Genomic DNA, 11,143 nt, shown 5'->3' with positions numbered 1-11,143 from the left:
CCCACTCGATCAATGATGGAATGGCTGCCCCGCTTGATTAATAATGACATTACCATTTTTTTCCTTGTGACATTCTCCCCCACTTAGATACTCGACAACCCTGTCGACTACCACTATTGTTGCCGTGGCATTGCATTCCAGCGAGTTCTCACTTTGATGGATCTGTTTAATCCTCTGCATACTCCCCCACTTAATTCTTTAAAGCTCATTTTATGATGGTTCCTTCGGTGCTTCATTTCTCTGTATTGTGATGAACATGCCTCCGCATGAATAGTATTGGGCCTTCGCTAAGTCATTCTTATGGCTTTGCCTTATGGTCGCGCTATCGTAAGTACCTCGCAAAATAATCACAATACAAAACAATAGTGTTATATATGAAGTCAAGCATAAGGAAGTAATAGTATTCCATTTCGGAGCTATGTTATAATATTATAGTTGCCAATAATGAACAACATAGTCATCATGTAAATGAATAGAGAAACTTACACATTATCGATTTCGTGTATCACCACGTTCCTCTCTGGAACTCACATTATACTCGTGGGACTCATTTCTCGTGCTAGTTTTGCCCTTATTTCTTACTGCACACCCATTGTTCGTACACCCATCTCTTGATGCTACCGCCTATCAACAATAAACAATTCTCGGCTACCAATTGCTTCTGCTCGCTTCGTTCTCTTCCTGTTTGGTTTTAATTCACCTTGGGCACCACAAAGTGAGTTTTGCATTCATGTTCTCTTGAGGTCTCCACCTTTTTGCTACTTCTCATCTTCCACTTGGAATGTGGTTGACACCTCGAAGGGATACCATATTGCTTATGATTGCAGTCTCCACCTGCAAAATTTCTACAAGATAGCCTCGAGGGACTTCTCTTATCCCACATGCTTCTCATTTTAGTTTCCTCAGTGAAAAACACATATACACGACTGCCACAGTCATCAAGCTCATCTCGTTATTGCAATCTAAATGCTTGGCCATCACAATTGTTTAGATCTCCCACAAATGTCTAGAACTCTATTTGACACCACTATCATCACAATTGTGATCCCAAGATCATTCGTTTGCCCATAACTCAATTTCACTTGACAAGTGCTTCATCATCTCTATGTATTCTCACTTCATAGGTATTCAAGGTGGCCTCAAGCTCTATTGATACACCCAATTCATCGTGGAGTCATTACCCTCTCCTCAAAAGATTACATCTAATGAGGCGTGCAGCCCTCCCACACGTGGTATCACCACTTTTATCACAATGTGGCTCTCATCACCACCATCTCGCATTTTAAGATTGTTTTGGCAAACTTTTTCTCATATAAGCTACCACCATCTGCATGATGACTCGGTTACTAGTACCAAGAATTCGCGACTTTGAGTTCTATATGAATATTTGGGCTACCATTTGCCAATGCAACTTCATAGTGCTTCCATGCACAATTGGGCCTCCGCCCTTTCTAGTGTTACCACAAGCCAACTCGTTACCTCTGAAATTGGATCTTGGGTTCTATATCCTTTCTAGGCTTATCGTAAGCCAATTCAATTTTTACGCAACATGATTTGGGATCCACCTGTCTCTTTTCCGAATTCATCTCATAGCTGATTGTAACTTCAGCAGCTCTTAGCATCTATCGCCTCGTAATTAAATGGGATTCAATGGAATCCGTGCATAATCCGAACTTGCCATCAATGGCACGCAATGACCGTCTCATCTCGAGTTGCACTCTAGCAACAGTTTCACTTTCTATGTTATCCATAGAATAGCAACGATCGTATCTCAAGGGACTCTATACAGGACTCATCCTTCATTTGAAGGTTATAGCAGCCAACCGCAATGGTTATTCTCCAGGGGAGAAAACAACCGTCTCAATATCAATTAGGGTATTTCACCCTGAAGAAGCGGAAGCATGAAAAACACAAGTTTAGATCATTGAAATTCAAAATTTTTCATCTAGGGTCACATGCATCATGCAAGATTCATTTTTATCTATTTGATTTCAATGATAAACAGCATATTAAAACTCTTTTAATATATTTTTGGATCTACATTTGCCATTTAAGATTTTAGAATTAACAGATTAATTCTTTAGAACCCTAGATTAGATCAAGAATAAGTGCACTAACCTTTTTGACGCACTGTAGTGTGTTTGGCACCTTTGGGATGCGCCTAGGACACCAGATGTTGTCCCTCTAGCTTGTCCACACCAAGATCACCAATGGCAGCCCTTGAACAGCTTTTAAAGCTTTCCCAATCAATTAGAAAATCAAGTTTTGCCTTTTGAGAGATTACAGATGTAAACAGGACACTAGAAACGATTTCTAGTATTTTTAATTCAAGAGATTGTAGGCTAATCTCTTTGAATTGTTGAGAGATGAAGAAGAAGAGAGGGAGAGGCAGCCAAGGGTGGCGGTACCAAAGAAAGAATGAGTAGCTTGTCTTTTTTGTTCTTTCATTCTTACACTTATATAGCTAGGTCACCACTTAAAACCCTTGCTACATGTCACCTTCTGATTGGCTCTAGGTTTAATTGACCCAATCACATTGTGCCAAGTGTCAAACCTATATTTAATCTTGATTTTAATCATCTTACATGATTAAAAGACATATGGCAAGCTTATGTGTAGTGCCATGTGTCACCATCTCATGGTGCCACAAGTCACCTTGTGAAATGACCAAAATACCCCTGTGTCTTAATTTTGAGTTCTCAACCCAAAATAGTTATTTCTCTTCTTCTAATCAATTTATATCAAATATAAATTAATTAATTAATCTCTATTAATTAATTTCTCATTAATTAAATTCATATTTAAACACTTTAAATATAATTTTAACTTATATTATACATCCAATAACCTAGATTTGGTTTCAAGCCATGCTAGGGACTTTGCAATCTAATTGCAAACCAAAATTATTTAATTAATCAATTAAACTCTTTAATTAATTAATTAAATCATATTTAATTTGGTGATTACTTGTGTATGTGTGTGACTTACTAGGCTCATCACTAATTGGCAATGAGACATGATATCAACTCTTAATATCATTAGAACTCTTTCTTACCGTAAATGATTTCTCTAAATCATTTTATGCACCTCATAGACCATGGTTAACACCGAGCATAGCATGCCATGGCCACCCAATTAGTAATAAGGTTTACCTTAAATGAACCTATAATCATATGTTACCATGCACTAGAATCTCTCTGTTACAAAATCTCAATTCAAGCTGGAGTTATGGTTTATGTCAAACCCCATTTGCTATGAATATTATATTCTCTTTTAATTCCAATTCTTGATTAAAAAGATTTTCTCTTCAGAAACTCTTTTCTGAATAAATCTATCTGTCCTGGCCAGGAACTTGAAACATCAAGAACAATTAAATGAATATAGAATTTTATCCATATTTACTTAGGGCAGCAGATTCCATCTTGATCAACACCTACCTCTATATATAACTAGTAGAAGCCAACACATGCCCATATACCCATACACAGTACAAGTATGAAAGTAGTATCAAACTCAAACCACCTATATACAAGATAACTGTGCTATCTCAGGTCTAAAGATTATATGCACTAATATAATTTATGACAATATATTGATAAGAATAAACTCCATGTGCTTGTCATAAATGTCACTGGTTCGACCTACTTATCATGTATAAGTGCCTATCATGTTTGTAATATGGCATGAAACTCACCATTCCATCTTATTTACATCTCATATAAATAACTTGGGAACAAACATGATTACAATCTTTCTGGATAAGTCATGTTCTTATTGTGAAGTATCCTTGATTGTGAACCTATTTATGATACTTTGTGCTAGAAATACTGTCACTCATATTCTTAATGTAACACCCCTCACCCGACTACAGTGTAGCCGAGCAAAGTGTGCTACATTCGGTGCCGGAGCACCCTATCTTATCTTACTTTATTCCTTTCATATTTTGAACTCGTTATATTTTAATATTAATTATTCTTCGACGGAGAAACCAGCAGAGTTTCCCCTATTTTATTACCAGTTGACGTATTTTACTATTTACCTGTTTGAAAATTTCAATAATATTTCCAAAATAAAATCTTATCCATGCTAATCATAATTATCTCATCAATCATTCTCATAATTTTCTCATAATTCACATCTCATTCATATAACTCAATTTCATAATCATTTCCATACATTTCCATTCGTACTCAATTCATATGTGAACATTCTCAATTTACATAAGCAAAATTTTCAAATTTCCTTAATTTACATAATTTACAAAATAATTACAAAATTTCATAATTTACATGATATACAAATTAATTACAATTTGCTAATTTATATTACAATATAAGAAATAATTAACATACACAAAATACATGATATGCTTAATGTGAGCCCTATCTACATGCATTGCTGAGGAGGTGACAACCTTTGACACTCTGCAGATCTGAACTCTCAAAATTTCCAGTCAAACGTCCAGTGGGTTCTAGCTTCAGTACCTGCGCGAGGAAACAATTCCATCGCGCTAAGCATTGCTGCTTAGTGGTGCAATAATATAACAAGGAAATAATATACAAATAAAGATAGAAATAAAACATCATTCAAATAATTAAGATCTATTTATACTTCACATGCGGTTTCTAAAATTTAATATGTTTTATCCTAATTTAGTCTTCTTTGGAAGCGTTTATTTCGCCAATGTACAGTAATAATGTACAAGAAAAAAAAATGATCTGAAAATAATAAATTTATGCTTATATTATTATATAAGTCTCATTTGCAATATTTATTTATTTTATAATTTTCTTTGCTAATCTTTTAGCATTTTCCCAATACTTGCTAGGTTGTCTCAGATTATCTCATAATAAGTAAATTTTAATATCTGTCCAGTTCATTTCGATTCTTTCTAATAAATAACTATTCTAATTTATTTTAGGTCATCTTACTCATTTATTTTATTTAATTTCTAATATTTTAAATTGCTAATATTCTTAACTTATCTCAATAAATTACACTGCCCAAGTAACCTACGACATGCTGACTAAACTGCATAACGGGTCGTTGGCACTGGACACCGCGGTGCCTCGGGCCGTCATACCATGGGACGCAGAACGTCAACCACGTATGCAGTCAGTATGGCTAAAAAGCCATGATAACACATAATCGGGCATAAAAGCCATGAATGTTGGCATAAAGCCATGAATACAGGCATAAAGCCATGAATACAGGCATAAAGCCTTAAATACGGGCATAAAGCCTTTCGTAGTACTGCTAAAACAATACCCTATTGGCATGCCAATCTATCCAATCTGACACACGTGTCTAGGCAATACAAGGGCACATAATATTATTAAATATTAATATATTGTGTTTTATGAATTCATTATTTCATGATAAATTTCAATTATAATTCATACATTCATTTGATCATTTTGATGATCACAATTCACATCAATTATCCTTTTATACCATAGTACTCAAAATACTTCTCCTCTCTATAATAATGAAAACTAATGTCTCATTCATACATTAATATGGTTCATTTATTCATTCATTATGTTATTTATATTGATGACAATTCTAAACAATGGTTCACATGTATGATGCGTCCCAACCGCAAGTGCACGGGTCGTACAAGTAGTATAGAAAAATATCAATCCCACGAGGAGTCGTGTTAATGATTGAATTTTTGATATAAAAGTTGACTAAATCGAAGTATCTATGAAATTAAAGAAGTGAATTGATGAGTAATGGAGCGTAAAATCTATATGTGCAAAATCAATATTCTATTTAACAATGTATTGCATTAAACTAAAATTGCATCAAATTGAAATAAGCAAGTTCAAATATGACAATATTGAAAATGGCAATCAATTAAATTCAATTGAAAATTAATAATGGTAAAAAGGCAATTCCGGAGTTCGGGATTTCATATTCGAGCTATTTTGGGATTTAAATCGGTTATCCAATTTTATGAAACTTATGGGATTTAAGGAGATTAATTCTTAAATCCTTTGAATTCCCTTCGAGTGAGACAAAGAGTGCCTTAATCAAACTAATCCTACTTTCGGAGTTAGAATTAATTAAGACCCATTAAGTTCTTTAATTAATCTGTGAATCCTCTTAATCCTTAGCCTATTTCTAGGTCTAAGTTAATTAAGTCTAATTTCTTGATTATCTATCACAAGGTCTTCTCCTTTCGGTGCTTCAACCATGGATTAAGAACATCACTTAATGGGATCCTACACTAAGCATGTCATTAAGCATACAAGAAATGAATAAAACTCATTAAGACCACAAAATATGGATTACCCAATCAAAATCCACAAAATATCTCAAATATTACAACCCTTACTCCAGAATCAAAAGTAAACTACTCACTATCCATAATGCTTACAAGATATGATGAGTTTAAATGGAAATAAAGCTTTAATCTAAGCTAAGAAGTAAGAAATTAAACACTAGAAATGTAGAAAAATGTAAGGGAAGAAAGAAATCTGCAAATCTTGGTTGAGAATGGTGTGGAAGGTGAAAGTGACTCCTCAAATTCTGCCTCTCTTCTCCTCTTCTTCTTTGCTCCTTGTCTCCCCTCTAAAATGGGAAAATGGGACTATTTATAGCATTTTTCTGACATGGAGCCCTAAAATAGTATGTTCTAGGAGGAATTGATTGAGGGAATCTTCTGCCAGCTCATTAATGAACTCTTTATGGGACTGCAACTTATGCAGTCCCTTATGCAGTTTTCGGCTGGTTCTGAGTCACTTATGCGAAACTGCATGACTTGGTGCATAGGTTATGCACAATTCCGTGAAGGTGCATAAGGGAGGCGAGAATGTGCATAAGCTATGCTGTCTCCTTATGCACATTTCGGCTGGTTCTGGAACAGTGATCTTTCTCCTTATGCAGATCTGCATAGCTTATGCGGCAAGTTATGCACAATTTGGTCAATGCATATTTCAGCTTGAAAACTTGTTTTTGACATCTTTGGCTGTAGAAGACACTCCTCAATGGCAAAATTCTCTTCAGTCCTTCAAAAACACCATTTTTCCTACAAAACAAAGTAAAAATTACAAATTAATCCAAAATCGACAATTATGAAAAACTAACTAATTTACTAATGAAATTAGCTAAAAGTGACTAATAATCAAATAAAATGGCTATGAATTTAAACCTAAATGATTATGCAAAATGTATGCATCAAATACCCCCAAACTCAAGCTTTTGCTTGTCCTCAAGCAAACTTTAAAATGTGGTGCAAAGTTTTTAGGGGTGCCTTATCCAAAGAGCTATGAAAATTACCAATTGAAGTAACTTAACACACCTTCACCATACCAGAATCCATATACCCATCCTTCAAAATGCAAAGAATTTAATGCTTATCCAAGTTTTCATCGCTTAGCCATCAAGTCAATTATCATTCAAAATCTCCAAACCAACCAATCAAAAGAGAGGGTCATGCTCAAAAGGAATTCTAGAACAATCAATAGTCAAAGTGTCTCTATATGGAATGATGGAATTGAATGAATGAATGAATAGTTCTCCAATCCCATAGGCAAATTCCCCACTCCTATCTCCACTAATGTAGCAAGTACTTTCAAGAGATCAAAGGTCTTTTTATGGATGTAATGGGGCCATGGGATTCAAAAAGAGGCTAAGAAGAAAAATGGGTAAAAAGTATTCAAAGCATGAGAATATGTTGCAATTTTGAAACATAAGGTACACTTTATTATATCTTTTTCTCTTTTCTTTATATATATATATATATATATATAGGAGAGAGAAATACATAATGAGGATTGTCAAGTGCTAGCATATTTTACAAGACACATAAAATGGAGGGACATTTTGATACTTTAGACTTGTATTTTGCATTTTCTTTTGATGATTGTCCCTAAAGATGCCACCCCCAAACTCATTTCTTTTAATACTTTGGGTGGATTTCTTTCATTTTGAATGACAATGGTGAAAAGCACATATACTAGCACTTTTATAAGGTGACAAGTATTTCTTCTCCCTTTTATTGTATTTTTTTTTAATTTTTTTTATGTACCTAATATTATGAATAATTATTCTCATGAAAAGGGTTGGAGTGTTTGGTTCATTGGCTAGGTAGTAATAAGGATTTCAAGAAAAATTAGGGATAAAAAGGTTCAAAGGGGTTTGCAAGGGTAAATTTTAATTGGGAAAAAGGGCCAAAGGTTTAAAATGAGAAGGTTTTAAATCAAAGAATGCCTAATCATCTCTCTCTTCAAGTACAAGCTGGTATTTCGCCTTGAAAGGTTTAGAAAATTTGTTCTAGGATTGGTGAGACATCATTTGACTATCTTATATCCAATAACTCCCTCTAAACACTTCCTTCTCCAAATGGCTAGTTGGGTGGCTTTTTGGCTAAGAAGATATAGGCAAGGGATAGACACTTCAAAACCTTGCACCTTTTAGGAAACTCAGTCCACAAACCCAACTAAAGGGTGAGTCAAATCATTCTCATAGGCACATTTTCAATACTCAAGGGATTTGGCAAAAGATTTTAATGCATGATGCATGATTCCTAAAATGAGTAATGCATTAACTAAATGGAGGGAGTCTATTTGTATTCAATGTGTACAATTTCTAAGTGATGTATAATGTGTGTGTAAATGTGTTATGTATATGTATGTGTGGAAATATATGTAAAATATTTACAATATATGTAAATGAAATGGGATGAGATGTTCCTATACTCAAAATGTGAAAAATAAAGCTAAAAATCAAAATGTGCACCCCCAAACTCAAAATTGGACATTGTCCTCAATGTCTCAAGCAGATAACCAAAACTCAAAGCAAATAATATTGACCAGAATTGTAAAAATTAAGAGCAAAAGAAAGAGTTACACGGTATGAGAATTCAAGATAAAGGGATGCATAAGAAGTCGCATGTTGTGCAGAGTTAAGAGTCATCGAGAACATGTGCATAGGTAAGGTGCATAAGCCATGCGTCTTGCATAAGAGGCAATATATGTTGCATAGGCTATGCAGACGATTGCATAAGGGAATACAACACATGCGATTCTGCAAGTAGAAAAGAGTTGCCTGAGCTATGCAAAAGTTACGCATGAGGAAATTCATAGGTATGCAGTGTATACAAAAGGCTGCATGGAATTGGCAAGGGAAATGTACAACCAGCAGTAAAAGTATTGAAATATATACAGAGTATGGGCAAATATGTACAAAAGGGCAATAAGTGCAATAAAAATCAAAGAAGACTAATGTAATAGCTATCCAATAAAACTTCAAGAAAAACATAATTTAAAACAAACTAATTCAGAACTAACAAACATAATCCAAAACAAACTATAAATGTTTGAACATATTTACAAAGGAAAAGTCCTACAAGTTGGAACAAAAGTAAAACAAACACTAATCTAGTTCTATTGTCTTACCCTTGTCCAAGGATGTTGCTAAGAAATTTGGTGGTCATTGTCCGAAATGATGGTCTTTGGAGGAGGTGATGGAGGTGGGGGTGGCATGCCCAAAAGATCATGAGTTGCTTCACCATCTCCTTGATTCTTCTGTTTGTCCCTGGTTTCCATGACAAGGTCAAATAGTTGATCATGACGATCCTTGAGTGTATCAAGACCAGTGTCAAGCTTCCTATCCACAAAGAATATATCATCACTAAGCCTTTCAAGATAGGTGAATAAGGCTTTAGTGTTGAATGCAGGAGGTGCTGTGGATGAGGAAGGTTCAGCTGTAGGAGGTATAAATTTGGCAGAGGTAGCTGGAATGTCCTGAGCAGGCTGAGGGGCTGGGGTGGGTGTAGTAGGGTGCTGTGGGACTGATGTGAAAGGTTGGGTTTCTGGTTGTGTAATAGGCTCGGTTTCTGCTGCAGGGTGGACAGTATCAAAACATGACAAATTGAACCCTGTTTTGGTTAAGTGTGTAGTATCAAAATATGAAGTGTCATCAAGTGCTGGTATTGAGTGCTCTGCAGGATTAAAACCAAAATGCTTGGCTATGACAGTGATGAGCCCACCCAAAACAATGTCACCTATGGATTTGGTGGCAATATGCAGCACATGTTCACAAAAGAAATAACCAGGAGATACCTTAACTTTGTAAAATGCACACCATAACATAAATAGTTCAGATTTTCCCACAGCACCAGAACTAGTCCCTCTGCCCAATATGGTACTAGCCATCAGCTTATGAATAAACCTAAGTGCAGGGTCAAGTATTTGGGATGTTTTTGATCTTCCAGCAGAGAAAGTTTGAGGTTGGTTTGTTATGATTCTCCAAAATTGGGCAGCATTCCAAATGCCCTTGTTGGCTACCTCTACTCCAGTATGTGGTACTCTAAATAACCCATCAATAGCAAAACCAAAAATGCTATGAAATTGGTCCAATGACAGCTCTCTATTTTGCCCCAAGCATCTAAATTTCATAATTGGTTTATGGTCTACATCATGCAAGTTGAGGGTAGCAGAGAATGAAGAAATAAACTCCAAAACTAGAATTGGATAAACTATCTACACTCACAAGCTTCAGCTCAAGCCCCTCTATGGGTGGCCTTCTTGCCCGTGCTAGAGGCGGACTGCGACTCACAGTCTTTGTGGAATTTAATCCCTTTCGCCTGCGAGCTAGGATTGAACCCTTATCACTCACGATTTAGCCTCTCACCAATGGAGCTCCAGCTCAATTGGTGAGAGGCGAAGCAAAACCGTGAGTGATAATGGTTCGAATCTAGCTCGCAGGAAGGGATTAAATTCCACAAAGCGGATAGCACTCTGTGAGTCGCAGTCCGCTCTAAGGGTACGGCAAGAAGGCCACCCATAGAGGGGCTTGAGCTGGGGCCCCCTAAGCCGGGGTGTGACAATCTCTTGCTTATGCACAAATTCTGTCCAACCCATACCATCAAGATATGCAACTACATTGTCAAATAAACCAAGAGATTGTAAAGCATCAGCAGATATATACCTAGTGGGTTGTACCTTCCTATCCTTAAGTCGCTTAAAAGCTGCTTTTTGAATCGTATCAGGGAGAGGCCAGGGTAGCTTTGATACAAATGAGGTTGCCGAAATTGTCTTTTTGCTGGAAGAGGGTGTAGAGGCTGGAGCTTTTGGCTTTTTGGGAGGTGGTTCCGACAATGGGGTGGGTGGGTCTTTGCGTTTGGACAGAGGAG

This window comes from Hevea brasiliensis, unplaced genomic scaffold (assembly GCF_030052815.1).
Source record: "Hevea brasiliensis isolate MT/VB/25A 57/8 unplaced genomic scaffold, ASM3005281v1 Scaf538, whole genome shotgun sequence".
Classification (NCBI taxonomy): domain Eukaryota; kingdom Viridiplantae; phylum Streptophyta; class Magnoliopsida; order Malpighiales; family Euphorbiaceae; genus Hevea; species Hevea brasiliensis.
This window is presented reverse-complemented; position numbering follows the sequence as displayed.